At 41.2% G+C, this 27,410-nt stretch overlaps 1 protein-coding gene across 2 annotated transcripts in view; it reads right to left on the bottom strand.

The window, feature by feature from the left end:
• Nucleotides 1–27,410, bottom strand: part of ZNF385D (zinc finger protein 385D) — a 547,534-nt gene that overhangs the window by 498,459 nt on the left and 21,665 nt on the right. For both annotated transcript variants that reach the window (XM_083404986.1, XM_083404996.1), the window contains exon 2: nt 7,046–7,256. The gene's annotated coding sequence lies outside the window, so the exon portion shown is untranslated. The remainder of the gene's footprint in view (nt 1–7,045; nt 7,257–27,410) is intronic.

Below are 27,410 nucleotides of genomic sequence, written 5' to 3'. Positions count from 1 at the left end.
ATTGGAATTTTTTTTGCACTGTTGTGAACCATCCTGGTATTGTTGATGAGGGTAAGAATAGAAACCTTCAAAATAATTATCTAATTTAAACTTGTATGTTTCAGACAGTGGTCCCAGTAAGAGGAAAACGTTGTAATTCAGTGAAGCTTTTGCAAGGCAGACTCTAGGGACCTTCAGACAGGGCCCAGGAGAGGAGGGTGTAGGGGGTGCATCATATCCCTGTCTGGGGTCAAAAAGGGGTGTGTGGGAGCCAAAGGAGGGGAGCCAGAAGGTCCTGGGAAGAAACCGCTTGCATATATTGTGTGAAGACTAGCATCTACATTCTGTGTAAACCAACATGAAACACTATGACACTTCTTCGCCCGCCCAATTCCTCTTCTGCCAACTGCCTACTTCTCCCAGAGAATCCAGAGAGGTGGCGCTGAAGTCCCATTAAAGATGGTGCGAGAAGATGGGCTTGCTTTTCCTCTCCTGCAGGTGACTCACTCTCCCTACTGAGGGGACTGCCATCTGCCAGTGGAGGGCAGCAGGTGTCAGTGCTAACACACAGGGGTCAGCAAACTTTTCCAGCAGGGGGCCAGTCCACTGCCCCTCAGACCATGTGGCAGGCCAGACTATATATTTTTTTTGGGGGGGGGGGGAATGAATGAATTCCTATGCCCCACAAATAACCCAGAGATGCATTTTAAATAAAAGCACACATTCTGCTCATGTAAAAACACCAGGCAGGCCCCACAAATACCGTAACCCAGAGATGCATTTTAAATAAAAAGACACATTCTACTCATGGAAAAAAACACTAATTCCCGGACTGTCCGCGGGCCAGATTGAGAAGGCGATTGGGCCGCATCCGGCTCCCACGCCTTAGTTTGCCTACCCAATGCTAACAGCAACTAGCTTTCGAGCTGAGGAGGGCTAAACAGCGCATTGCCACCATTTTCATCATGAACTGGTGAAGAGCTGACTATGTTGAAATTATCTTTTCCAAACAACTCTCCTAAGAATCAAGAGGTAGTTAATATTTGCACTGATGCAAATTATATTTGTAAAGCTATAATAAAAGCAAAACCACAAGAACCCACTAAACAAATTAAAAAAAAAACCACCTCTAAGATATTTCATTGTGCTTTGCTTTATTAATACTATGAATAGAAAACTGGATAATTATTCTCTGTATATTTTAATTTGGCGTTTTCTGACAAAAGGTGTTGTTAATTTGGAATTAATGGTTAATCTAAGAAACAGCGTTGCTCAGATATAACAAACAAAGAAGCATTTTACAACTGAGTACAACTCAAGTTTTTTCGGCCAACTTGCAACAAGCTGCAAAGTCTGCAGGGAGCACTTGCTGCATTGTTGTTGTTTTGATCAAGCAAGCACAGCTTTGTGATTCTTATATTTATAATATCGTTTACAAATAAAATTGAAACTGACAGAAAGAATGGTGAAGTCTGGAGAACATTTTTAAAGTTGAACAGAGGCAATAGCGGACCTACATTTTTGAGGCCCTGAAGCTTGAACTGTTTTGGAGGCCCTTTTGCAAACACAATGAGGTCTGGGTGACCGCTGTTATCTTCTTCAATGGGGTTGTTTTCAACAACCTTTAAAACATCTGTGCTACTAACTCTCAGACTTTGGGATAATATATACAGCAACAAAAAATCATCAAATTGAGTCATTCGCTGGGAGTCCATCTATGAGTCTCAGCTCTATACCTAAGTAAAAGCTGAGATCTCAGCAAGAGGTGCCAGAACTCACCATGAACACCACCCTTGTTCTCTTATACAGTGGTACCTCGGGTTACATACGCTTCAGGTTACAGAATCCGCTAACCCAGAAATAGTGCTTCAGGTTAAGAACTTTGCTTCAGGATGAGAACAGAAATCGTGCTTTGGTGGCGTGGCGGCAGCAGGAGGCCCCGTTAGCTAAAGTGGTGCTTCAGGTTAAGAACAGTTTCAGGTTAAGTACAGACCTCCAGAACAAATTAAGTACTTAACCAGAGGTACCACTGTAATGGCAATAGTGCTCACCTGAGAGATGCCAGAACTGAGTTCCGGCTGAAAGCAAAGCTTTGGTCCCAAAAGCAGTAAGAACATGACTCGTCAGAGGTTCCAGTCAGGAGAGAAAGAGATTGGTTTGGGACAGTTTTGGAATCATGGAGAAGCCTGCTAGAAGAGGGCTTGAAGAATGGAGCTGGTGGTTCTCAAGAATGAGAAGCCATGCTGCGAGGTGATGGTGGTGATTCTTCAATCAGGTATAATAACAATAATAATTTATTATTTCTACCCCAGCCACTCTGGGTGGCTTTCAACAGAACATTAAAGACAGAATAAAACTTCAAACATTAAAAACTTCCCTAAACAGGCTTGCCTTCAGATGTCTTCTAAAAGTCGGATAGTTGTTTATTTCCTTGACATCTGACGGGAGGGCATTCCACAGGGCAGGCGCCACTACCGAGAAGGCCCTCTGCCTGGTTCACAGGTAGCACAACCCAGCATCAAACAGCGGTCTAACCACAGGGAGAATTTCAGTAGGCAGCCCTTGTAACATCTGAACCATCACTGAAGCAAGAAGCAGAAGAAAGAGCTGGAAGAAGAGGGAAAATGCTATGTAGTATCTAATCCTGGTTTGGCAGGGATGAAGGTTAGGGAAATCTTGCCTGAAGGAAAACCTATTGAGAGTTTATTTAGCCGAGGAAAACTCTTAAGAACTGTAACAAGCAAATTTAATCTTGTTTAACTAAGAACCGTACAATTAAGCAATCTTATCCTGCCATCTGAAAGGCAACACTTTATTCCCTTATGTAAACAATTCCCTTAAATATGCCATATCAGTTTTGTTCATCTTAGAACAGCTTGTCTCTTGTGGTGGTGTCAATCTCGTGTCAATGCCATCCGAACCAAGCTTTTAGGCTTTATATTGGGTTTATTTTGGCAACAAGGGTCAAACCTTCTCTAGTTAATGAAGCATTCCCTAGCGGAGAAGTCTGGGAAATGTGGCAGGGAGTTCTAAGCCTCAAATGCCATTAAAAAGGGTGATACCTGCTTGGTTTCATTACAGGCACCCTAAAATTGTGCCTAGAACTGAGGTTGCTGCACATGTCAGGATTTAAGTTTCTCCTCCTGTCTGGCTTTTAAAAAAACTTCCAGGCTCCCAGGTGTAGCAACAGCAACAGCAAAGCAAGCAAGCAAGCAAGCCTGATTAAGAACTTTTGTTTTTAAATTTATTATTATCATTATCATTATTTGTATTTATATACATACCACCTCTCCTGGTATGTCCCACAGAGGAACTTACGGTCTTCAAATAAAAACATCCTGAAGGTTCCAGGCCACAGAGAGGTTAGGCTGGCCTCAACTAGAGCCCGGGCTTTTTCGGCTGTGGCTCCAATCTGGTGGAACGCTCTGTCACAAGAGACTAGGGCCCTGCGGAACTTGACATCTTTCCCCCTAATCTGCGGGTTGCCATCCGATTGGATTTTATTCTGATCCTGATTTGATTTGAGGATGTATTTTAATTGATTGTCTGATTTTATGTTAATGTATTATACATTTGATGTTAGCCGCTCTGAGCCTGGCTTTGGCTAGGAAGGGCGAGATATAAATAAAAATTATTATTATTATTATTATTATTATTATTTAGAAAAATAAAAACTTACTAACAAATATCATTTTTGTCCAAACTAAAACATTAATCTAAAGGCAAAAAGGAGAAAGAAAAGAGGAGAAAAGAGAAAAGAAAGAGGAAGAGATAGAGAAAAAAGAACAGAAAGAGAGAAGGAAAAAGTTAAGAAGCTAAAGAACTTCCGATTATTCATCTGACCTAATAAACCTTGTTCATTTCATCCACTCCAGTATAACACCTAATAAAGCCACTTTCTATTAATCATTATCTTTAATCCTCAAATTGAAATGTCATTATTTCCTTTTCTTTTTCACGCAAAATGTCTATGGGAGGTTTCCAACCTTTAGTAAATGTTGACAATGCACAAAGATGGAAAGACTCATCATTACCAACAATTGCTAAAATTAATGGAATTAGCTGAGATGGCGAAATTGACATGTTTAATCTGATTAAGAACTTTTCCATGTACTAGAAAAAGTAGCAAAGCAGAAATCCTAGCTGACCGTGTAATTTGGAAGCTCTGTTCAGAATTCAAAATAAGGTGATGGTGGGAAACAACAGAAACCAGAATTCCAAGAAGAAACGGCACTTTAAAGTATTTTATACATAATAACTGCAGGGAACATTATGAATATTAATGCAGCTTAAATACTACATATGTATTTTCTTTTTTGGCATTAATCTTTGCTTGCTATCAGTCGATTACCCACACCATCGGTTACGCACGAAATTACATTTTTAAATCTAAGCCTGTGTAAACACAACTATCTTTCCAAAAGAATATGCAAACACAAAAACTTTCTAAACATGCAGCATTCAGCAGATTAATGTTCCAGAGCATTAATTCCAGTGGAAAGCTAAATCCCAAACCAGCTAATCGTGCTAATCGTACTGCACTCTATCTGGTGTCAAACGACAAGCGTCTGGATTTTAGCTATGCTGGCATTTGCTCATGAAAATTGGTGAAGGGGGAAAGAACAAAAGAACAGCAAAGTTCCCTCTGGGCTAAACAGAAGAAGTAACAGCAGAAACAATAGCAGCTTGTTGTTATGGGAGTTTAAGAGTCAGGGCTCTGTAGTTAATTGGCTTGCTCTCACTAGTAGTTCGTGTCGCTCCAAAAATGGAAATTAAGATCAAAGAGAAAATGGAAACTTTTAAAAACAAATTAACAGGGTCAGACACTGGGACACAACCAAGACTTTCGGTTGCCTGAGGCAAAGGACAAGATGGTGACTCTACATTCAGAGCATGGCAGTACCACTTTATGCAGATATGGCTTCCCCCATGGAATTCTGGGAGCTGTGGTTTGTTAGGGGAGCTGTAAATTGTTAGGACACTCCTATTCCCCTTCCCAGGGTTCTAGGGGAAGAAGGTCTGATCAGCAAACCAATAAAACTTGTGGTCCATTGCAAGTTCTGAAGGAAGACCTTTTCCCACCCTGAATAAGCAACCCTGGGCCTCCAGCAATTTTTGGACTACAATTCCCATCATCCCTGACCACTAGTCCTGCTAGATGGGGATGGTGGGAGAATATAGTCCAAAAACAGCTGGAGACCCAAGTTTGGGAAACCCTGCTGTAGCCTATGGGGCTAGTCAAGCACAAAGACCAGCTCCTCCCTCTGCAGATTCAAGTCAGGTCCAAGGATGCAGCAGTTGCACAGCATCCACACCTATCCCACATTCTCCAACTCCTTCAGGGGTGTGGGCTTTCAGGAAATTACTATGGACTAAGAAGTATCCCGAAACGCAAAATTCTTTCCCATCTGGCAATTGGAAAATGATACTCAAAGATTGGCCCGAAGTGTCCCCCCGGTTGTTCAAAATTCAGCCGAGCCCCGCTGAGCCACAAATCCCTCAAGCGCAAATGTCTTTGTGTACAGATAGTCGTTGACTGCTTGGGAAATGGCTTTAACCTGCGCTTGAAAAGGAACCTTTCACGTTGAAACCCCACGTGGTGATTAATGTAGCTATTTCCATTCCTTGCAGAGCACAGTATGTTCAAAAGGATAATTAGCACAGCAAGGAGTTCTACACCTCAATACGGCCTCTGCAATGCAGACATTTTAGCTATATTACAGTGCAGCTACCCCTCCCCCCCCCAAAAAAAAAATCTAATGAGAGGCAGATACTCATAAACCATCAAAGTATTCTTTTTGACAAAATAGCTGCAGACAGTGCAGACAACGCTCGGCCATTATATAAATATCGGTGTGATGACAGAGTCGCTTGTTTTCCGAAAGATTTTCAGAATAGAAAACAGCCTTCTCCTGATCCTTGTGTCAGAACCTTCAGAATTAAGTGCAGCTCATATAGTCATTCAAGTGACAAGGAAGCAATGTGGTCATGTTTCTTAGCCGTGGGGATATTTCAAATCGTACTAACTGCACAATACGAAGCGCAGGATGGCCGTGATGTTTGCATCACAATATGGCACAGGGCTGATTCACATATGCATGGGCATCACACAGCACAATGGCGCTGGATGAGGTACAGCTGGAAACTGACATCATTGAAATGTGTGTGTGAAAACAGGTTTCTGCACCCACTGTTATGTATTTGGATACACATCTGCAGTGCCATGCTTGTCCCAGCTTAATTGAACCGGCTGCATGCGTAACCAGCTTCTGAATCAGGAGAGCTGGCTCAGGTGATAGGCCTGGAAGAGTTGATGGGTTGGAAGAGTTTTCAATAAGATTTATGATCATCAGGGATTGGGGTAGCCATGGGAGCAGTCTTGAGTTGTGTTTTAGACCACAGTTTCCCAAACTTGGGTCTGTAACTGTTTTTGGACTACAACTCCCATCAGCCCTTGCTAGCAGGACCAGTAGTCAGGCGTGATGGGAAGTGTAGTCCGAAAACAGCTATAGACCCAAGTTTGGGAACCTGTTCAAGTACCCGAAACTGATGCTCTTCTTGCTGATGCTTTTCTTGCTGATGCTTCCTCTTTTACTTTTATGTACCTTTCAAGAGGGAGAAAAAGGTGACCAGTCCCACCCATGATAAAGAAGGAGATGAGCAGGAGGTTGGAACAGAGGTTTTCTAGGCTCCAGGGAAAATTTGCAGAGGCACCATCACACTGTGGTAACAACCCCAACCTCGACATACCAAGGATCCCATAAAGCAATTCCCTATTTTCCTAAACCAACACAATTTTAAGAGCCACAGAAACTAGACCCATGACACTGCATTTCTTTAAATTCCAAATTATTGAAAACAGGTGCCCACAGCATTGCTCAATTTTTGGTCCTGGCCACTTTTAACTGAACCCCTTACAGAACCCCAAAGAAGTAATATTCATTTATGAGGCAGCCTCCTATGCTGCAGAAACCTATAAACTGCTTGCATGATGCCAGAAGCTGAATATTTTGTCATATCTTTACCACATAGCAGTGGTAAAGTCAGAACAATTCTTTAGACCTACCTCGGTGCTTCCAGAACTTTCCTTCAGAAACTTCAAGCTGACTGGAGTGATTGGTTGCTTCATAAAAGACATTTGCTTCCTGTGCAGCAGAAAAATGCTTACTCATTTTTCGAGGAAGTAAGTGGAAACTGCCTCAAGAGGGGGTGTTCATCAGTTTCTTGCTAGTAAAGCTGACATGATTGCCTCTTTACCTGCTGATATTACTTTGCACCTGAAAAGATGAAAATGTAAATGACACATTTTGCAAAAGCACATTTTCAGAAGAACCTGGCGCTCTTTGAAGATCATCTACTTGGGATATGCCTGCATTTTCCTTAATCTGTTCAAGGGGGCCAGAAATTGGTAAGGCAATATCCACTATTGGTCAGGCAATTTGACAATGAGATGACACATTCTGTGGTTTCTAAAATGAGTCTAAAATCCAAATACATTTTTTCCTCATGCAGACAGCGCTTCCAGCTTCTGACATGAAGATTTACAGATGGGGGAAAAACTCAGCCATGGCTGATGATGAAGCAGGTGCTCAAACAAAGTTAAAAAGCTTTCTGCATGCATATTTTTCCCTCTATTATAAATGATTTCCCAGAATTGTTAAACATTTAAAAACAATTATTTTAAATAAATGATCCCCCAAATTGTGCCTTGCTCATGTTGCCATAATGAAAATATTTTAGTAAAGCACTTCAGACAAAAATATAATCATAAAGTAATTGCAGCAAGGCATTGTTAATTCTGTGCACTGCATGGATTAGGGCCCATTTGTTGTTGGGTCTAAATTTTCGTCAGACCCAGCCCAGGGATGATGGAATTGCCCATTCAGATATTGCTGAACTACAACAGTTTCCTCTATTGCAAGGTAATTCGTACATTCTTCTCTGTGGATTGTGACTGTGTGTGTGTGTTTAAAAAGTTAAATACATTATAATGGGAATAAATGATCACGCTGCACAGGGCTTTCTTTTGCAATTTGAGAAGCCCTTCCTTAATATCAGTTGTCATGTACCACCTACACACTATGCATTGGCAATTTGATTATGATTCATTATGGCTAAATTGTGTTAAGTGTTTGATAGTTAGCCAGACCATAGCTATCACCCTGTCATAAACCTTAACAAGATTAAATTCCCATCCCAGCTGTTCATTTCCTACAGGTATGTGTCAGAAAAAATCTCTGAAAATTTACAATGCAATTCTATGCACGTGCACTCAGAAGTAAGTCCCTCTGTGTTTTACTCCCAAGCAGGGGTGTATAGGGTTGTAGCACTCTAGATCTTCAGGTAGCAAACACATTTCTGCCTGTTTTCAACTGGAGCAAGGAATTTGGGCAGACTATTAGTGGGGTAGGAGAGCTGAAAATGACGCCAATATATTTCACATCTGGCAACCAATGCACTCCTTTGGTTTCAGATAGTACATGGGTAAAAAGGTAAAGGGATCCCTGACCATTAGGTCCAGTTGTGGCCGACTCTGGGGTTGCGGCGCTCATCTCGCTTTATTGGTCGAGGGAGCCAGCGTACCTGAGTAGAAGAGACTAAAAAGCACAGGGCACAAATTATCATAGCCCTCTAGGAGGCTTAGTTTGGTCAAAACTGAGTACACACTTCTAATGCTAAATACAGTGGTGCCCCGCAAGACGAATGCCTCGCAAGACGGAAAACCCGCTAGACGAAAGGGTTTTCCGTTTTGGAGGTGCTTCGCAGGACGAATTTCTCTATGGGCTTGCTTCGCAAGGCGAAAATGTCTTGCGATTCTTGGGGGGTTTTTTTCGCTCCCCACCCCCTTTTTCTAGGGCACTAAGCTGCTAATAGCCTTTTAGCAGCTAATCCGCTAATCCCTTAAGCCTTGAATAGCCGCTAATAGCCGCTAAACCGCTAATCCGCTAATGGGCTTGCTTCGCAAGACGAAAAAACCGCTAGACGAAGAGACTCACGGAACGGATTGTTTTCGTCTTGCGAGGCACCACTGTACAATACTTTTGGTAAATGAGCCACCATAGCTGTGAAAATTAGTGTCCCAGGCTTCTTAGACTTGTCTATCTGAAACCCAAGAGGTGCACTGCTTGTCAGATGTGAGCTTTTTTCAGCTCTCCAAGCCCACTATATAATTTACTCTAATTCCTCTTTGATGATCCTTTGAAAGATGCATGTGGCTATTCTTCACAACGAACGAAACAAAATACCCTGTGCGTCACAGAAGGATTGTACAATAGTGACCACAAGCTTTGGGGGCAGCACAAAAAGAGAGGAAACACATCATATCCAGTCATCTTACATCTTGGCTTATGCTTTTCAGAGTCTGACACCAACCTGGCCCCAAAACAATCCATGATCCAAAATCATGACCACAAAGCAGTGATTGCATACTTTTAACTAGGAAGTAATTTCCACTTTGATAAGATGTCCAGGTTCCCCACCAAGAGGATGTAATTATACAACACTTAAAATGCTCATTCATTATAGTGGCACAACCAGAATCAATTTATCAACTTCTTGGGAACATGGGCAGAGTTGCCTAAGTGCCCGTTCACCATAGTTAAAAAACTGAATAAGGTGGAAATGTGGGCCTCTATAATCCAAAAACAGAGTTCATTTTATTAAATGTATTAAAACTGTATCCCATTCCTCCTCAAGGAACAACTGTTATCCATTCTATAACCCTGTGAGGTGAAAAGCTTTGTTTTGTAAGGAAGCTAGGAGGGTGCTTGTGAAACATGCACCACTCATAAACACCATCTCCAACTCCTCGAAAGATTCCATCAACTGTGTCTCTGAAGAATTTTACACATCACTTGGGAAGACAGACAAACTAATGCCAGTGTACTGAAAGAAGCAAAGATCACCAGTGTCAAAGCAATGATTCTTCAACATCAACTTTGTTGGACTGGTCATGTTGTGAAGATGCCTGATTATCATCTTCCAAAGCAACTACTCTATTCTGAACTTTAAAATGGAAAGCGTAATGCTGGTGGTCAACAAAAGAGGTTTAAAGACTCTCTCAAGGCAAATCTAAAAAAATGTAGTATAAACACCAACAACTGGGAAACACTGGCTTGCGAATGCTCTAATTGGAGAACAGCCTTTACCAAAGAAAGGTGTTGTGCGTGTTGAAGATGCTCGAACTCAGGACAGAAGGGAGAAATGTGCTAAGAGGAAGGCACATTTGCCAAAGCCTCACCATGATCAACTCCCGCCTGGAAACCTATGTCCTCACTGTGGAATGATGTGTGGATCCAGAATTGGCCTCCACAGTTACTTATAGACTCACTGTTAACGCTGTGTTCCTGGAAGACAATCTTACTTGGCTATAAGTAATTGCCAAAGAAGAAGAAGTTCTCTGTTATAGTCAGAAAATGTTTGCTTTCAGATCAGGTTTAGGAGTGATGCTAGCTGGCACACTTTCAGTAGTTCCTCATGCATCTTTCATTGAACACCTGAAGAGGTCTATAGTCTCCTCCAAAAATCCAATTTATCAACAGTGTGAATGGAATCATTAAAATAAGGAGGCTTTTCCCAGCTCAACTGACTATCTTGTCTCATGTATTAGCCCTTCAGCCCCCTCACATCAACAATCAATACAAGAAGGTGGTGAGTGGTTAAGCACTTTTTGACCCTGAAACGGAAAATAACCCTAACCACAGAAGTGACACATTTGGCACATGCTCCCTATGTAAAATGAAGCCTATGACCTTTAGTGGATTGTATCAGAAGGAGTGGTAGGGAGAATCACAAGAGGAGAGGAAGTGCAACTACATAGGAGACAAGCAGAGATGGTGAATTGGTGGCTTTCCAGATGTTGACTCCAACTTTCATAAGTCCCAGGCAGCATGGCCAATAGGGTGGAAGACCAAAGAATCCCCAGCCCTGCTGCAGAGAGTTAGAATTTGGGTCTGAAAGGTTCCCAAATTAGGCTGCAGTCCTAAACATACCAAGGAGAAGGCATGGAGCAGAAATTCGATTCAGATCACATTTAAAGGCATGGCCTACATAATCTGCATTTCCCAAAACAATATGCAAATAAAATACAGCCACCCTTCAAAATTCACACTTCTCCAAATTTTGCAATGCAGCTCTGCAGCCTAGGAGTGTGTACAAAAGTGCATATACCAAGGTAAAGTGTGCACAAAAATGTATTTATGTGTGAAAATAACTTACAGAAATGCAATTAATTAGGAGAGATTTCTTCGGGGGGGGGGACACTGTATATTAGGCAAAATTACATGTAAAATGTGTATTAGGAGATATTTGCACTAAAATGTCATGAATTTTCATGAGGACATTAAAAAGAATTGCAAACTGATAGTGGAAAAATAAGAAACAGGGAAACAGAAATAGACACATTTGCCCACTCCTAGTAGGAAAAAAGCCCCATTGAGCACAGTTGGATTTCTATGTAAACATGCATAGGGTAGGGTTGTTAACAATTGCAGTCATACAACTGTTTGCCGATGCTTTTCTAACCATTTAGTTTTACACATAAAATCCTCCTCCAGTTACATAATTTTTTAGCATTATAGGTGCATTAGTACATAATTTATTGTGAACCCACAACCAGTGACTACTTGAATTATACACAATGGTCACTGGGCATTTGGAGCAGCAAACTTGCCATCCATGAACAGAAATACATTTGATGGGACCCGGCATTTTTCCAAGGGAAATATAATGGATCATAACAGTTTTCTGAAAGCTTTATTATTCTGTACTATGACTGGCTATGCAGTCAGTTCCATTTATTTAAAAGTACACTGGAACCAAATCTGCAGGCATTTAAAGAAGTTAAAGCAGATTACATAAAATGAGAGGAACAAAAGTACTTAGAAGTCAGCCTAAAATTATTGTCTTTAGAAGTTTTCAAACTGAGACTCAGCATTTCTTTCAGTAAGTCAAAACTATCATTTCTCCCCAGTTATCTGGCATCTTCACTTTCAACCAATTTCTTCCTATTGATCAGAATTAAATCTAGAACAAGGGTTGCTATTTCATTTCATTTTCTTTTCTTTTATTACAGTTGGTGTATTTTGTTCCTTCCTATTCCCCTTTTCTTTTCTTTTCTTTTCTTTTCTTTTCTTCCTGCTTTCTTTCATTATCAATCTACTTTACCTGGCAGCAGGTTTCAAACAGGAGTCTTTCTCAACCACACTTGGAGATCCTAAGGAGTGGATTTAAGACCTTTGGCATGCAAAATTGATCAACTGAGAGAGTGTTTTTACTAAAGCTCTCAAAGCCCTGGCATTGTTAACCATGCTGCACAGTAACTGCAACTCCTAGATAAGATGGTTTGCACCTGTGATGGCTGATTGGAGAAGGCCAAAGGGAAAACCAGGAAGCAGGATCAAGTCAGAAATCAGGACCAAATAGAAGGTAGAATAATCAAGGACACAGGATCATTGCAGAGCTCAGGAAGACAACGTGGTTCATGCAAGGCTTAGCTGGAAAAGGAATCTCTTTACATTTCATCCTTCCCAGAAGAACCTAGTGGTTAACCTGTGTCAGCCTAGTAGCTGAAGAAGGGGGCCACCTGCAGTTCAGAAATTCACTACATGGGGCAGCCACACATAGATCCAGCAACTCCTGAAACTGAGAAATGTTGTGTCAGAAAACAGCCTGAAACATCAGCAAGAATGTGTTGCACTGATAGCACTACCCAGTGCTAGCAGTCACTGCATAACTAACTAGTGTTGCAGCTGCCACTATCAAGGAGAGAATTACTATGGTAACTGCCGCATCACAGCATGAGCCTATCAAAGTGGCATGATTCAACGATGCTGGATCATTTGAAGCTGCATTTCTTTCAACCTTATTTAATTTATTTACTTATGAAAATATTTACTTATCTATTTACTTTATACACTTATATATTTATTTCATTAAAAACATATAAGTGGTTTACAAAAATACATACAGTAACCATATTGGTTGCCATCTGTCTCGGAAGACAATAGGGGAGTGCGCCATCGGGCACTGTTGGAGAGTTACAGCACCTGCTGTGGCTATAGAAGAGAGACATGCTTTATTGCAGCTAGGACACATGGAGGCATCTGGTTGTGCTGATACAGGTGTACCATGGCATTTCTTCTTTCTGTGCCCCTCCCAGCAATTATTACTCCTCTGGTCACTGATGTGGATGCACAACCTGATTGTTTCCAGGCACTGTGGTCATCTGCAAGGGATTCACACATGGCAGGGCTGATGTTGCCAGCCTTTATGTCACATTTTAAGCCACATTTGTAATGGAAAATTGCGTTGCCAGTGGGTCTGGTGCCTGAAGCCAGCTCCCCATAGGACACGTCCTTGGAGATCCTGCCATCTTCCATTCTGTGGGCATGACCAAGCCAGCGAAGATGTCGCTGAGACAGGAGTATGAAATGCTGGGAATGTGGGTTTTGCACTGTGATGCCCAAAATCTTCCTGACGCAGCACATATGGAAAGTGTTGAAGCGTCGCTCCTGGTGGTGTAAGTTGCCCATGACTCACTTCCATAAAGCAGCATGCTCAACACTCAAGCCTGGCAGACCTTCATTGGTCATCAGCATCACATTCTTCCATACCGTTTTGGAGATGTGAGCCATTGCTGTAGCTACCTTGTCAATATGCTTGTCCAGTTAACCACTGACGGAAAGGTTGATAGTTCTGGTGGTTGATAGCCCAGGTAGACAAAATCGTCTCCCACCTTAAGCATGTGGTCACCAGCGCTGATGCATGGAGTGCTGGTGACATCCTGACCCAGAAATGTTGGTCTTCATCAGACAGGTGGTAAGGCCAAACTTCATGCAGGCTTGGGCAAAACAATTGATGAGACTCTATAGAACTGTGCTGTCAATGCTGCATCGTCTACAAACCACAGCAAAAAACATTGCCTGCAGCATAGGTCTGGCTGAATAGAAAAGTTTCCATCAAGCATTTCAAAGCTGAAACCTTAATGCATCCATAACAAAGCACAGGGTCCACTTTATATACTAACTCAAGTAATCTTCTTCTGTTCAGATATAGCTTTAGAGGTTTACAATTATAGGCTCATTTCTCATATTTATTGCACATTAACACCCAGTTGTATCTGTCTCCTTTGCCTTTTGCCTCGCTTTCTGTCTGCGGACAAACACTGGCTTCTTCGGCCAGTAAAGCAAGATGAACGGCGCAACCCCAGAGTTGTCCGCAACTGGACCTAATGGTCAGGGGTCCCTTTACCTTTACTATTTTTTAAAAAAGCAGCACAATCAAGATATAAACTATGGATTGTATCACTTCATGTCCTTCTGCTCACACAAGTCCAGCAAATCTTCCACCAAGAGAAGCAGGAAACAGTCAATATAGCTAATCCCCCTTTCATCTGAAGATTCCCTAGGTGGGTGGACAAACTTGGATACTGTGGCTTGCAATCCAGTTTCAAAAATGTGATTTCAGACCCAAAGCCACGAGAATGTTGGTTTCTTTGTTTTGACATATTTGACATGTATCAGTGTCCTAGAAAATATTGGGTTGGATCCGGAGCCACACTTTGGAACCACTGAAATAAATGAGACTTAAATGAGTTAAACTGATTCAACAGAACCTAAGTGTGACCATCCTACTCTGGATCTAACCAGTTATCTACAGCTCAAAGTTCACATTTTAAGTGCATATGGGAAGGTAGGCTGGGCATTGCATGGCATTTTAAGGCCCATAGGGATGTGTTTACTTTCAGGGCACTAGAGACAAGATGCAGCCACTCATCCACCAACTCAGTTCAACTTATTGAAAGCCTAAGGAAGGCGACTTGAAGTTACAGCCCCAGCAGCTCACCCTAATAGCATTAGGAACAAGGCATCCCTAACTGGCCAAAACAGGACAGCAATTTATCAGGCCAGTTATCAGGAAACAGGAACTGCCTCTTGTAAATACGAATAGTCAGAGTGCATGTTGTCATAAATTATAACTGCTTTAGTTTAGTTATGCTGATTAATAGCTGAGATAAAAGCTGAGCCCTACCGTGGTACAGCAGTAAACCTGTCAATTAAGATAAATGCTTTTTTATGTCCCTGTAGAATGTTTTGTTCATACCTGGTAACAGCAGTTGTGAAATGTGATAAAAGAATGATTACAAATAAAGAGAGCATGTGGTGGTGTACTGTTTTAAGAAATTCTTCCAAAACTTGACACACACACACACACCCAAGATGTTGTTGGGACACCAATTCCCATCAGCTAACAGGGTTGTACAACTCTTGACAATATTATTGGGAGGGCACCAGCTGGGGACAGCTGTTTTCAATGGATCCTCAAATGAGGACATCATCATTTTATATCTATCCAAGCTCAAAGTATAGGTCTCTTAGCAACCATAAGGGCTCACAAAATCTACTTTTGTTCTCCTGCTGTTAACCCCCATACTACAAGAATGTAATTTAAAAGTACATGACAAACTGCAAACATCAAGGATTTCATCAATACAAAAATTGATACAGATAACATCAGACCAAGAAAAATATATCACGGACATGCCCAAATCACATGACTTAAAATCATAGAATTGTAGAGTTGGAGGGGTCATCAAGTTCAAACTTCTGCATTTGATGAATGTCCAGAATTAAACCTCAGGAAAGACTGGAGCCACTGTACAACAATAATCCCAGTATCACCTGCCACAAGGCAATCCAGAGAGATACCATACACATTTCCCCATGCCATCAGTTTTCATTTACTTTTGATAAGAATTTGGAAATAGTCCACATTCCAGTGAAATTAATGGCCAACCACCACAATATTAATGCTTCTGGATTACAACTTTTGTGAAGGTGCCATTAAATAGAACAATATATTGGTGGGTTACGGTTGCAGCCATAAATATATGTACCTATGTGGGGAAATTAATCTCTGTGCAGATAGGGTGAAATTGGAAATTATTGTTTAAAGAATGAACAACATCTGGGCAATACAGATTGATTCACTGCACTCAAGCAAATATTTAACAGTGAATGTTTTTGTATCCCTGCCAGGGCTATGCGGCTCCTCTGCCAATTCATAAACAGATTAATAGATAGGGAAATATTAAATTTTGGGAAATGTAGATATGCCAGGCAACACTTTAGCCTTCATTTAATGTTTAATTTCTTAATCTCAAATAGTTTAGAATCAAAAGTCTGCTGTTGACAGCACAATCCTATACATGTCTACTCAACCTAAGTCCCACTGCGTTCAACAGGGTTAGCTTCTGGGTAGATGGGTATAGGACTGCAGCCTAAAATCCCCAAATACCTACAATACTAAGGGCAATTATAGGAAGGGAAAAGTCACGTTTATGCTCTCCAATATGCCTATGCAAATTGACCAGTAAGTACCTCCATCATAGCATACAGATAAGGTAAAAGAAAAATCAAAGGGAGCTTAACTAATCAGTTTCCTGCTATCTGGAAGTAACAGCTGGAGAAATAGAATGCCCTAAGCTCTTAATATCGCTGAGATGATGTGATCTTATCCGATGGGTCTGTCAAACTGATTTCTGGTATATTGAACTTTGTAAAAAGCACACCAAAAACTGATAGAACGGTTTTGATGTAAGCTCACAGGATTCTATATCTTCAGAGGTAAAGAAAGGTTTAACTTCCACAATTCTTTGCTGGAACAGAGAAAGTTCACACGGTCAGACTCCAAAGCGCAGCTCTGACTCTCTGAATGAGTTTTTATTTTACGAAAATAAACCAGGGCTCCATTTCTATTGTAACTTTTTTTGCTGACGTCAATCTACCAACATGTGTTCCAAATGTTATTACCTAAACAGAAGAGCGCCTGGGAAGCCCAAGAGGTATATCACACAGAAGGTGGAATAAACTCAGACCACCTCCACCAAATATATGGAATTCAAAACATGCTTCATTTTTCAGCTACTTTTCACTACCAGTACTAGCAAAGAGAAATGTTGGGACTAGTCCTTGGTTGGTACTAAACCTTGCTGCTGATTGTTAGAAGACCTGTGTATGTATATAACTCTTCCCCACCTAGCACACCACAATGGGGATGAGAAGACCCCCATCCCAGTTCAGGGACTCGGGAGGGGGCATGGCATAGATTAGGTCCACCAGCTCTAGGTTCCTCATCACTATATTGTATCTTGTAGTATTTAGTCCACAGTGAATTAGCTTTACCCAGGGCTGTTGTCTTCTGTCCCCAACTGATACTGAAAAGTAAATGGCACATTGGTTCCAATTTTGGTAAATCTGTGATTCATTTTAATGAACGGCTTCTAGTCATTGCTGGCCAAGTAGGCACAGAATAAGGATAAATGCAGCAGTTGTCTCATAGAGAAAGATCGAGCCAGTATGGAATAGCAGAAACGATATTAAACTAGGATTGAGGAGACCACAGTTCAAATGTCCAACTGGCCAGGAAGCTCACTGGGTGACCTTCAGCCTGTCACTATCTCTCAATCTAACCAACCTTGAAGGGTTGTTCTGAGGACAAAATTGAAAAAATCACGGGTGCTGCTTGGGGTCCCTTCGAAGAAAGGAGATAAGAATAGTTACACAGCTACAGTCTGCGCATAAGAAAAAAATCAGGATCAGAAAGGTATTTAAATAGCAGTGTCAGAAAGAAATTTTAGGCTGTGTGAGAGAACTTGATGTTTTTTCTAGAAAATTCTCCATCTAGAACCTTGTCTATGGAACATGCTCAGGAGTATTCCCCTAGCCTAGAAATTATATCCCTTGTTTAATTTCCTGCCAACCGTGCCTCTTCCTTTGCAATCTTTTTATATTTGTTAAGGGCATCCAATAATCACAAAAACCTGGTTTGTATACACAGCAAACTTAACAGCACACTCCCAATCTGCAGCGAATCAAGATATAATCCTAACTATTTATTGAAATACTCGTTGCATACCCTGCCAAAGGCTTCCTCGTTGTTGCTGCTGTTACTACGATTCATTTGGTGAAACTGCATTGTCCAGATCTAGTTCTTACAAATAGGTACAATTCTTGTCATTTGCACAGGTTGTGATAGAAGGAGCCTGCAGACAAATGTGGCCAGACTCCTGTCAATTATTTTGTAATTTACTGGCCCGTAGCTAGACTTAATTTGGCTCCATTTATATACCTGATCTTTTCACAAGTGACAAGGTGTCTCTTCCTATCAATCTAATGAACCTATATGCCGTGCTTATTTATATAGCTTACTAACTAAATCTCCATTGAGACAGATAGGAAAAACTCAGAAATCTGCAAGGGAAAAAAAATAGAAAATATTGTTGCATGGCTGATAAGTACATCAGGGTTCATGCTGAATCCTAATTTTGATGAATGGCACCTTCCGTAAAGTTGGGAAAGTCTGACAGCTACAAAAGAGGAAACACAGAAATACATGGGTGTCTGCTATACTCTCTCTTGATGCATAACAAAAATATATATGATGGCTTTACAATGTTTAACAATAGGAAGCCTCTGATTTAAGAGGGCCACTGCTGGCACTGAAAGAACAGAAGGCACTTTAGCCAGCACATGGATGGCGGTCCTTAATTTCTGCCCATTCCTCCCTGATTGCATCACATGTGTACTTTGCAAAGGGTCCTCTCGTCCTCAGTTGTAGTAATACAGGGCTGTAGCATGGGGAGAAAGAGAAAGGAAATCCCCATTATACACATAGGCCTTGACTCATGCCTCTCTAGATCCAAGGACGTGTGTGTACATGCATGTGCACATATGTGTATAACCTAGCTTCCAATCATTGCTCAACTGTAAATTCCTAAAGCAGCCTTGTAAAAAACCATTGCACCTCAGCTTCAGCTTCCTGTGTGGGGAAGTGGAGCAGCCACTTATGGTGTGGCCAGTGTGGTGTACTGGTTAAGAACGGTAGACTTGTAATCTGGTGAACCGGGTTCGTGTCCCCACTCCTCTACATGCAGCTGCTGGGTGACCTTGGGCTAGTCACACTTCTCTGAGGTCTCTCAGCCTCACTCACCTCGCAGAGTGTTTGTTGTGGGGGAGGAAGGGGAAAGGAGATTGTTAGCCGCTTTGAGACTCCTTAGGGTAGTGATAAAGCGGGATATCAAATCCAAACTCTTCTTCTTTTTCCCGTCAGTAAATACAAAGGATACTGCCACTCCAGGGAACTTCACACACATTCTCTACCCAAAGAGAGAGGCAGCATTGTCATTTTTGACAGGACTGTCAGTTCGGGATGGATGGGAAAATGAAGAGCTTCCTCAAACTAGAGACACACAGCACACCATTCTGCATACCTCTGAGTGTTGGATGACAGGAAATTTCCTCCACACTCCTGATACAGAGATTCATGAAGCTGCCTTGTACCAAGTCAGATTTTTTGTTCATCTAGGGAAGTAGTATCTACTCTGACTGGCAGCCACTCTTCCCGAGTCTCTGTTAGTCAAAGGCCTTTCCTATCGTCTGTTACCTGATGCTTCAAACTGAGGATGCCTGGGACTGAACATACCTGGACTCTTTCATATGCAATGCATGCTATCAGTACCATAATCCATAAGTAGAAGCCTGGTTCCTTGTACAGATCATTCTTACTGGATCAGGGTGATATCTGTGGAGCTCCTAAGAGAGGCAATGAATCCTGTATTGCTGCTTGAGGTGAAATGGGATGAGCTACTCTGCCCTGCCGCCTCTCCCACCACCACCACATCTGCTGCTGCTGCCACCATCGCCAACACTGTCCGCTCGGGTGCCACTGTGCACCCTGTCAATTTTAGGCAAGAATGCATTGATTTCAGGCAAGCTCTTTCACAAAATGGGTGTGATCTTGCCCAAAATTGGTACCGCTGGCAGCAGCATTTGTCCAGCACTGGCAAAGGCAGTGGGACAGGCTTGTGCCACCTAAAGCAGTGGCCTCACTCTGCCCAATGACTGGGCCAGCTCTGTCCTAGGCTACAGTTCTAAGCTCACCCACCTCGGAGCAAGTCTCATGGCAGTTACTTTGATCATAGTCAATCAGGATCATAATAAAATAAATTGGTATTTCAACAGTGTTTCCGGTACAATCCCTTGCATGCCTCCTCAGAAGTAAGTCCCTCCGAGGTCACTCATGCCTAGAATTGCACTGTAAAAATTCTACTGAAATGCTGTTTTATTTTGTTGTGATACTGATTGGAAATGATTTATGGGATTACCATCTCAAGCCCAGAGCAATTACACAGACCAGTGGAGGGATTGCATTATCCTCATCTAGGGCCATGTAGAATACTGAACACAATTGTATGGACTAATTTAACAGTTTGCACGTCAACATATTTGCTCATGTATTTGTTTGCAAACCTTCAGAATCTTAGCGCCGTCTCTCTTCCACACAGGTCAAATGGTGGGCTGTCATTTCAATTATTTGAAAACATGCTCCTAGGCAAGGGTGCAAAACAATATTCTGTGTAACTAAGTGACTCTGTCAACATATATATATATTCAACCCCAAGGGAAAATAATATAGTAAGCCAGAGCTTTACATCATACTAAAGTATAAAATTGACTATGCAAAAGACTTTGACTGTGTCGACCACAGCAAACTATGGCAAGTTCTTAAAGAAATGGGAGTGCCTGATCACCTCATCTGTCTCCTGAGAAATCACTATGTGGGACAAGAAGCTACAGTTAGAACTGGATATGAAACAACTGATTGGTTCAAAATTGGGAAAGGAGTACAACAAGGCTGTATATTGTCTCCCTGCTTATTTAACTTATATGCAGAATTCATCATGCGAAAGGCTGGGCTGAATAAATCCCAAGCCGGAATTAAGATTTCTGAAAGAAATATCAACAACCTCAGATATGCAGATGACACAACACTGATGGCAGAAAGTAAGCAGGAATTAAAGAACCTTTTAATGAGGATGAAAAAGGAGAGTGCAAAATATGGTTTGAAGCTCAACATCAAAAAAACTAAGATCATGGCCACTGGTCCCATCACCTCCTGGCAAATAGAAGGGGAAGAAATGGAAGCAGAGAGAGATTTTACTTTCTTGGGCTCCATGATCACTGCAGATGGTGACACCTGCTTCTTGGGAGAAAAGCAATGACAAACCTAGACAGCATCTTAAAAAGCAGAGACATCATCTTGCCAACAAAGCTCCATATAGTTAAAGCTATGGTTTTCCCAGTAGTGATGTATGGAAGTGAGAGCTGGACCATAAAGAAGGCTGATCGCCGAAGAATTGATGCTTTTGAATTATGGTGCTGGAGGAGACTCTTGAGAGTCCCATGGACTGCAAGAAGATCAAACCTATCCATTCTGAAGGAAATCAGCCCTGAGCGCTCACTAGAAGGACAGATCGCGAAGCTGAGGCTCCAATACTTTGGCCACCTCATGAGAAGAGAAGCCTCCCTGGAAAAGCCCCTGATGTTGGGAAAGATGGAGGGCACAAGGAGAAGGGAACGACAGAGGACGAGATGGTTGGATAGTGTTCTCGAAGCTACCAGCATGAGTTTGACCAGACTGCGGGAGGCATTGGAAGACAGAAGTGCCTGGCGTGCTCTGGTCCATGGGGTCATGAAGAGTCGGACACGACTAAACGACTAAACAACAACAACAAAGTATAAAAATCAGTGAAACCAACAAGTAGGGGCCCCTTCAAAAATTGTTTTATTATGCATTCATGATTATTTATATTAATGGTGGTATCGAGGCAATTAGATATTCTCTTGCTTTCAATACTAAAAGTGCCTACAAAGCTTTTGAGGACATACTGCTTCAATTCCAGTAAGTGCATGTCCTGTAACTCCCCTTGAAATCCTGTAACTTTTATACCACAAATGTTCCACATGGGGGGTTCGCTCTTTGTGTATAAGACTGCCCCTCCAGACAGCAATAATCTTGTTAAATACTGGAGAAGCATCACAGAGCTACTAATAAAGCAGAATTATATATGGACAGCCTAGTGTAAATCCACTGCAAATGCACTGCAAACCCACCAAAACAAAACAAAACACCATTCTGGAGGGATCTGAAAATGATTGCAGGAAATACTCGTCTAAAGGGACCCTTTTAAAGAGGAATTCATTATTAGCATTAACAGTTTGAAGTTGAATCAATAGTTTATGTAATGTCATATGACGTAAGAGTGCTTGAAGGTCAAACTCTGAGGACACAATTTTCTTCCAAGAAGCTGCAGAGGTATGAAACACTTTTCCTTTTCTCCCTTTCCAATTAGGCCCCCTCGCCACAATGGCTTTTTCTCCACGGGGATTTAATTGTCCCTCATTTAAATTTCAATAGAGGGAAGCTGCTTGGCAGGGCAATAAATGGTTAAACATGTCTCCTTTTCCCCTTCTTTTGCTGCTACTCTAATCTCAAGTTTTCGCTCCAAAATTTGTTTTTCTGTTTCCCAAGGGGGGAATCAGGATAATATTACAAACTTCTACATGAAACATTCACTTTGGCCGTGAGCAGCAGCATCACTTTTGTTCTTACCAGTCTGGCCAATTTCATTGTAAATTGGGGAGATTTTAGTGGATTAATTTTCTTGTTTTCAATAGATCAGTTATAATATATCTGATAATCCCTTAACTAAATAACAGAGACCAATCATTAACAATTTATTATTCTTGTAAGGGATCATGTGGCCCATTGCACACCCTCCAATGTCAAAACATGAAAATGTCGAAACATGAAAATAGGGACTGTTTCTTGAATGTGCTTATGCACTCAATGTCCATAAAAGAAAGTTATAGCAGACAATGAAGGAGCTGGCTTTAATGCTGCATTAAACCATTTGAACCATTTCAAGTTAAATGAGTCCTGGAATATTCGTTGAAGTAAACCTAAGGGAAGCCAGTGGAACTAAAAGAGTATATTAATATTACTGTTGAGTCATGAGAAAGCCACCTAAAAGCTAATAGCGTGTCACAGTGTGGGGAGGTGGACATCATCAATACAGGCCTAAACAATTTGGGACCCACCAAGCTAAAAGCAGACCGCCATAAGGACAGCTAAGATATAGCAGAGGCCTCATACATAAGCTATAAAGCAACCACCATTCAGTTCTGGACTATCTGAATTGATCCTTAATAGCTACTAATTACACATGTAGTGAATGGCAACGGCAACAACAACAACAACAACTTTTGTTGCAAGGTAAAGACAAACAAAAAAGGATGAGACCTACAACCAATTCTTGGAAACAATCCTACACTCATAAAAGTAATTGGAGGGAAACTTATGGTTGTGTATAGGCAACTCCCTTACCATTGACAATTACAATGGTACCTAGGGTTACAGATGCTTCAGGTTACAGACGCTCAAGGTTACAGACTCCGCTAACCCAGAAATAGTACCTCGGGTTAAGAACTTTACTTCAGGATGAGAACAGAATTTGTGTGGCGGCAGCAGAAGGCCCCATTAGCTAAAGTGGTACCTCAGGTTAAGAACTGTTTCAGGTTAAGAATGGACCTCCAGAACGAATTAAGTTCTCAACCCGAGGTACCACTGCATAGTGTAATCCAAATGCAGTCTACTCAGAACCAAATCATACATAAATCAATTGACTTTAATCCCAGATAAATGGTGTTAGGAGTACACGCCTTAATTTAATTTGGAGTTAGGAACCGCACCTTTCCACAAAGCCAAATGCTACTATGCCCCTTTAAAAAAGCAACAACTATTTGTGATCCCAATTGTACAATCCATCACATCCAGGCTACTTCATGTAAATTAATGTTGTATTGAGAATTAAGTTTGTATCAAATGAGCCTAACTTATTAACTATTGTTATTGTTGTTGTTATTATTATTATGTAAATTGCTTATATACAGTTTAATTGTCAAAGTTTCTAAGCTGTGCACATAAAAATTAAAAAACATAACATGGATAAGATCAATTAAAATTAATCATAAAAACAAGAAACTTCCTTAAAATGCTTGTTGAAATAGAAAGGTATTTGTTAAGCACCTGGAGTTCAACAGAGAGCAGGCCTGTCTAATCTTAGTCTGGAAGGAATTCCATACAACTCCCAGTGCAAGGCATATATGAGCTGTGCATCTGACTTCAAGGTAAATAGATCTGAACAGGCATAGATCTGAAAGTCAACAACACTTGGAAACCTCTTAGTGAATATTTTAATTCTATGGACACAGGAATTTAATTCAGGGAGACAAATGGAACATGATAAGATAGAAGAAAAGGAACTCAAATTAAATTTTGATTGCGTCAACCAAAATTCTAAGCAAAATTTGATTGCTTAGAACAGAGACTGTTGGCTTTATGCACATTACAGAAACACAGTTTGCTGTTGTCCTCCATTTATGCCTGCTGCACGTATCACCACTCATATATTGTGAGTATCTGTTTAAATGGAAATGCATTTTTTACCTGCCTACTCTCCCCCTCCTTTGCTTGCTTTTACCTAGGCCTGCACCTGATGAACTGAGTTTTACCTCCAAAAGCTCATGCAGAAAACCAACTTGGAAACTATTAATCCAGTGCTACTTGTCATCAGCTCCACAATGCTGTCAGGATTGGGCTTGGGTTGTCAGGCACAGGAGGAGGAGGAAATAGGGGGTGCCGGTTGGTGGGAACCAAGGTTGGAACAGAGGGCTCTCCCCACTGTTCCTTTACTTCATCTGTTTTGGACGGGGGGAGTAGGGATGCCAGCTTCTTCCCCAACTTCCCAACTAAGTGGAAAGTCTCAGTGGAGGTTGTAGGCAACCATGGCGGGGGAAGCACCTTAGGAGGAGGCAGCAAATGATGAGAAGCCTGAACAGGAGAGTGCAATATTGTTGCCTGGAAACAGGCGCTACCTCTGCAGAGCAGAGCACTTGCAGCCACCTCAGAAAAGCATGTGTTTTCAATCCCAACATTCCCACAAAGTGAGTGAGTCTCATGAGTGAATGCATCACACCTCACCTTCAAAAGCTTGGCAAGTGGGGTGTGAAAACTGTTGGGACATCTGCATTGCTTCCATCCAGTTCTGAACATCTTGACTGATTCCTGAACTCCTGAACTATGATTCCTGAATGGGTCTGCTGCCAGATCTGTACTGTTACTTGCCTGAATAAAAATCTCTTTCTTACTTATACATAGAAAAACCTCTGTCTGTGTGGGTTTGGTGAGAGGCAGGACACTACTTCATACTTCTACTGATCTTCATAAAAGACTAATGTCACAAACACTAAAAATTTGAATTTCCAATACTTTCAAAATACAGAAGGTTATGCAACACTAACTAAACCCATATACAGTGGTGGTACCTCAGGTTACCTACGCTTCAGGTTACAGACTCCACTAACCCAGAAATATTACCTCAGGTTAAGAACTTTGCTTCAGGATGAGAACAGAAATCGTGCAGCGGCGGCGCAGCAGCAACAGGAAGCCCCATTAGCTAAAGTAGTGCTTCAGGTTAAGAACAGTTTCATGTTAAGAACAGACCTCCAGAACGAATTAAGTTCTTAACCAGAGGTACCACTGTACATGTAAATTTGGAAAAAGTTAAATGAGTAGCAAGTTCCACATTGCAAAAGTGGAATCCAGATGACTGTCAATGACACATGTGATATATTTGTCCAGGTATGTATATAAGCTTCTGTCAGTTTGGTTAGTGCCTGGGTGAATTCTTTGCAAGTCATAAGTAAAATAAAACTTATTCCTATTCAGGAAGGTGTTCCTAACCACCCAGGATAAAGTTACATGGGATGGGGGAGGAAGGCACATATGTGAGGATAAAGAGCAATGCTGATCATGACTCTTGCTATGCAGAAGAAGAAAAATATTATTAAAACACATTAAAAGACCCTTTAGAACATCAACAATATGTAGCCACTCCTGATTTGCTGTGTTCTACTGTCCTCCAATGGATGCTCTTGATAATACATTGCTGATCTATAAAACCAGCAAGTTAGAATTTCAGCTTCATGCTTTAACAATGCTATAATGCGAGATGGAGCATAACACTAAACTGAACCGACACCTTAAATTATTCTTCTTGGACTCTGAGAGTTCCCTTAATTTGAACAAGGGTCAACTAAACATTCATTTCCACAAATATATGATTAGATTTATATTTTTAGTCAAATGGGTAAAAGGAAAGATGTCTGATAAAGCAGATAGGTGTTTTGACTTGATAATCCTGGAGGAAAACACAGAGAAAGCCCTACTCATTCTCTATGCCTACTGAAATTTTCGAAGCTATCCTTTGCACAGTAGCATTGCTGCAGCACAATTTAGCCTGGGGCATACTGTAAATTCGGCATTGAACTGGCAGAAAATACTGATGCTCAATTATTCCCCAATATTGTAAAACAGTGACCTATAAGATCAGATCATTAGTCACACTACTTTCTCAGACTGAGTGGTCACATTTAGATCTCTCAGCAAACAATGACAACGTGCTTCAGGAAGCATTGGGCTTCTGCATTCCCCACTCCTTTGTGTATGTGCCTCAGACTCACACACTTCTTCGTTTCTTCCTTTCCATCATAGTTTGGAGCAGCTTTCTATTTCAGATATTCAGTTTAAAAGCTAGAGTGTCAAATCATAGTTCAGTCGTCTGCTTTCTTAACTAGCTATGGTTTTTGCAAAGCAGAGTTTCCCAAATTTGGACAAAATGGGAAACGGTGGTTTGTTCCAAACTACAAGGGAAGTTTTAAATTACCTCCTCATTGGTGAATGAGGAAGAGAGGGTGAGAACTTGAGCCCAGTGCTCATCCTCATAACCATAAACCATGTTTTGTCAGTACATCTGAATCAGGCCAGTGGTGAACACAGTTTGTCAAAGCTCAAGCTTTTATAAATTTACATACACTCAAAAATGTTGCAAAAGACACTAGTTGACTTGGCAACTATATCAACTGAACATGCCCAGGCACCAGCACTTGACCTGAAGGAATTGGTGACAAAAATTGCAAAGGAAAATGCACAGAAAGTGTGGTTTTGTGTGCCTGAAATTGAATTTTTTAAGACTTCAGTTCACAAGATTATTCAAAATGATTTGTGTTCTAAAACATTTTCTTTTGTATTTGAGAAACATAATCAAAGATTGTTGTATTTCTAATTCTTCCAATGTAAAATAAATGTAGCAGTTTCAAGTTTTGTGCTTTTAAAAAAAAATTACAACCTGTTTTTAAAAACCATAGTTAGCATTTTTTAAAGGGGGCTGCAAGTAGCTAGCCTTGCCCAGGAACCAAAATAGCTTGGCACAAGCACTGTGTGGAGGTAAGAGAAAAGCAAAGCCTGGTGGTGTCTCCAAAACACATATATACACAATTTAGAATATGAATTTGGTATTCATGTATGTATTCCAAAGCAGATGCTATTTGCCTGATAGTTATTCTCCAGTTTAGATAATAACCTGAGCCAGAGAAATATTGATTCCAGTCTCTCCTGCTACCATTTTCCTGCTAACTGCCGCAGTGGCAAAAAGAAGACTGCATTTCTTATGCCCTTAGCTCCACATTCTT

Source organism: Podarcis tiliguerta, assembly GCF_965153285.1.
Source record: "Podarcis tiliguerta genome assembly, chromosome: 12".
In the NCBI taxonomy this organism is placed as follows: domain Eukaryota; kingdom Metazoa; phylum Chordata; class Lepidosauria; order Squamata; family Lacertidae; genus Podarcis; species Podarcis tiliguerta.
Note: the sequence above shows the minus strand (reverse complement) of the source record. Positions and strands in the feature narration are given on the sequence as shown.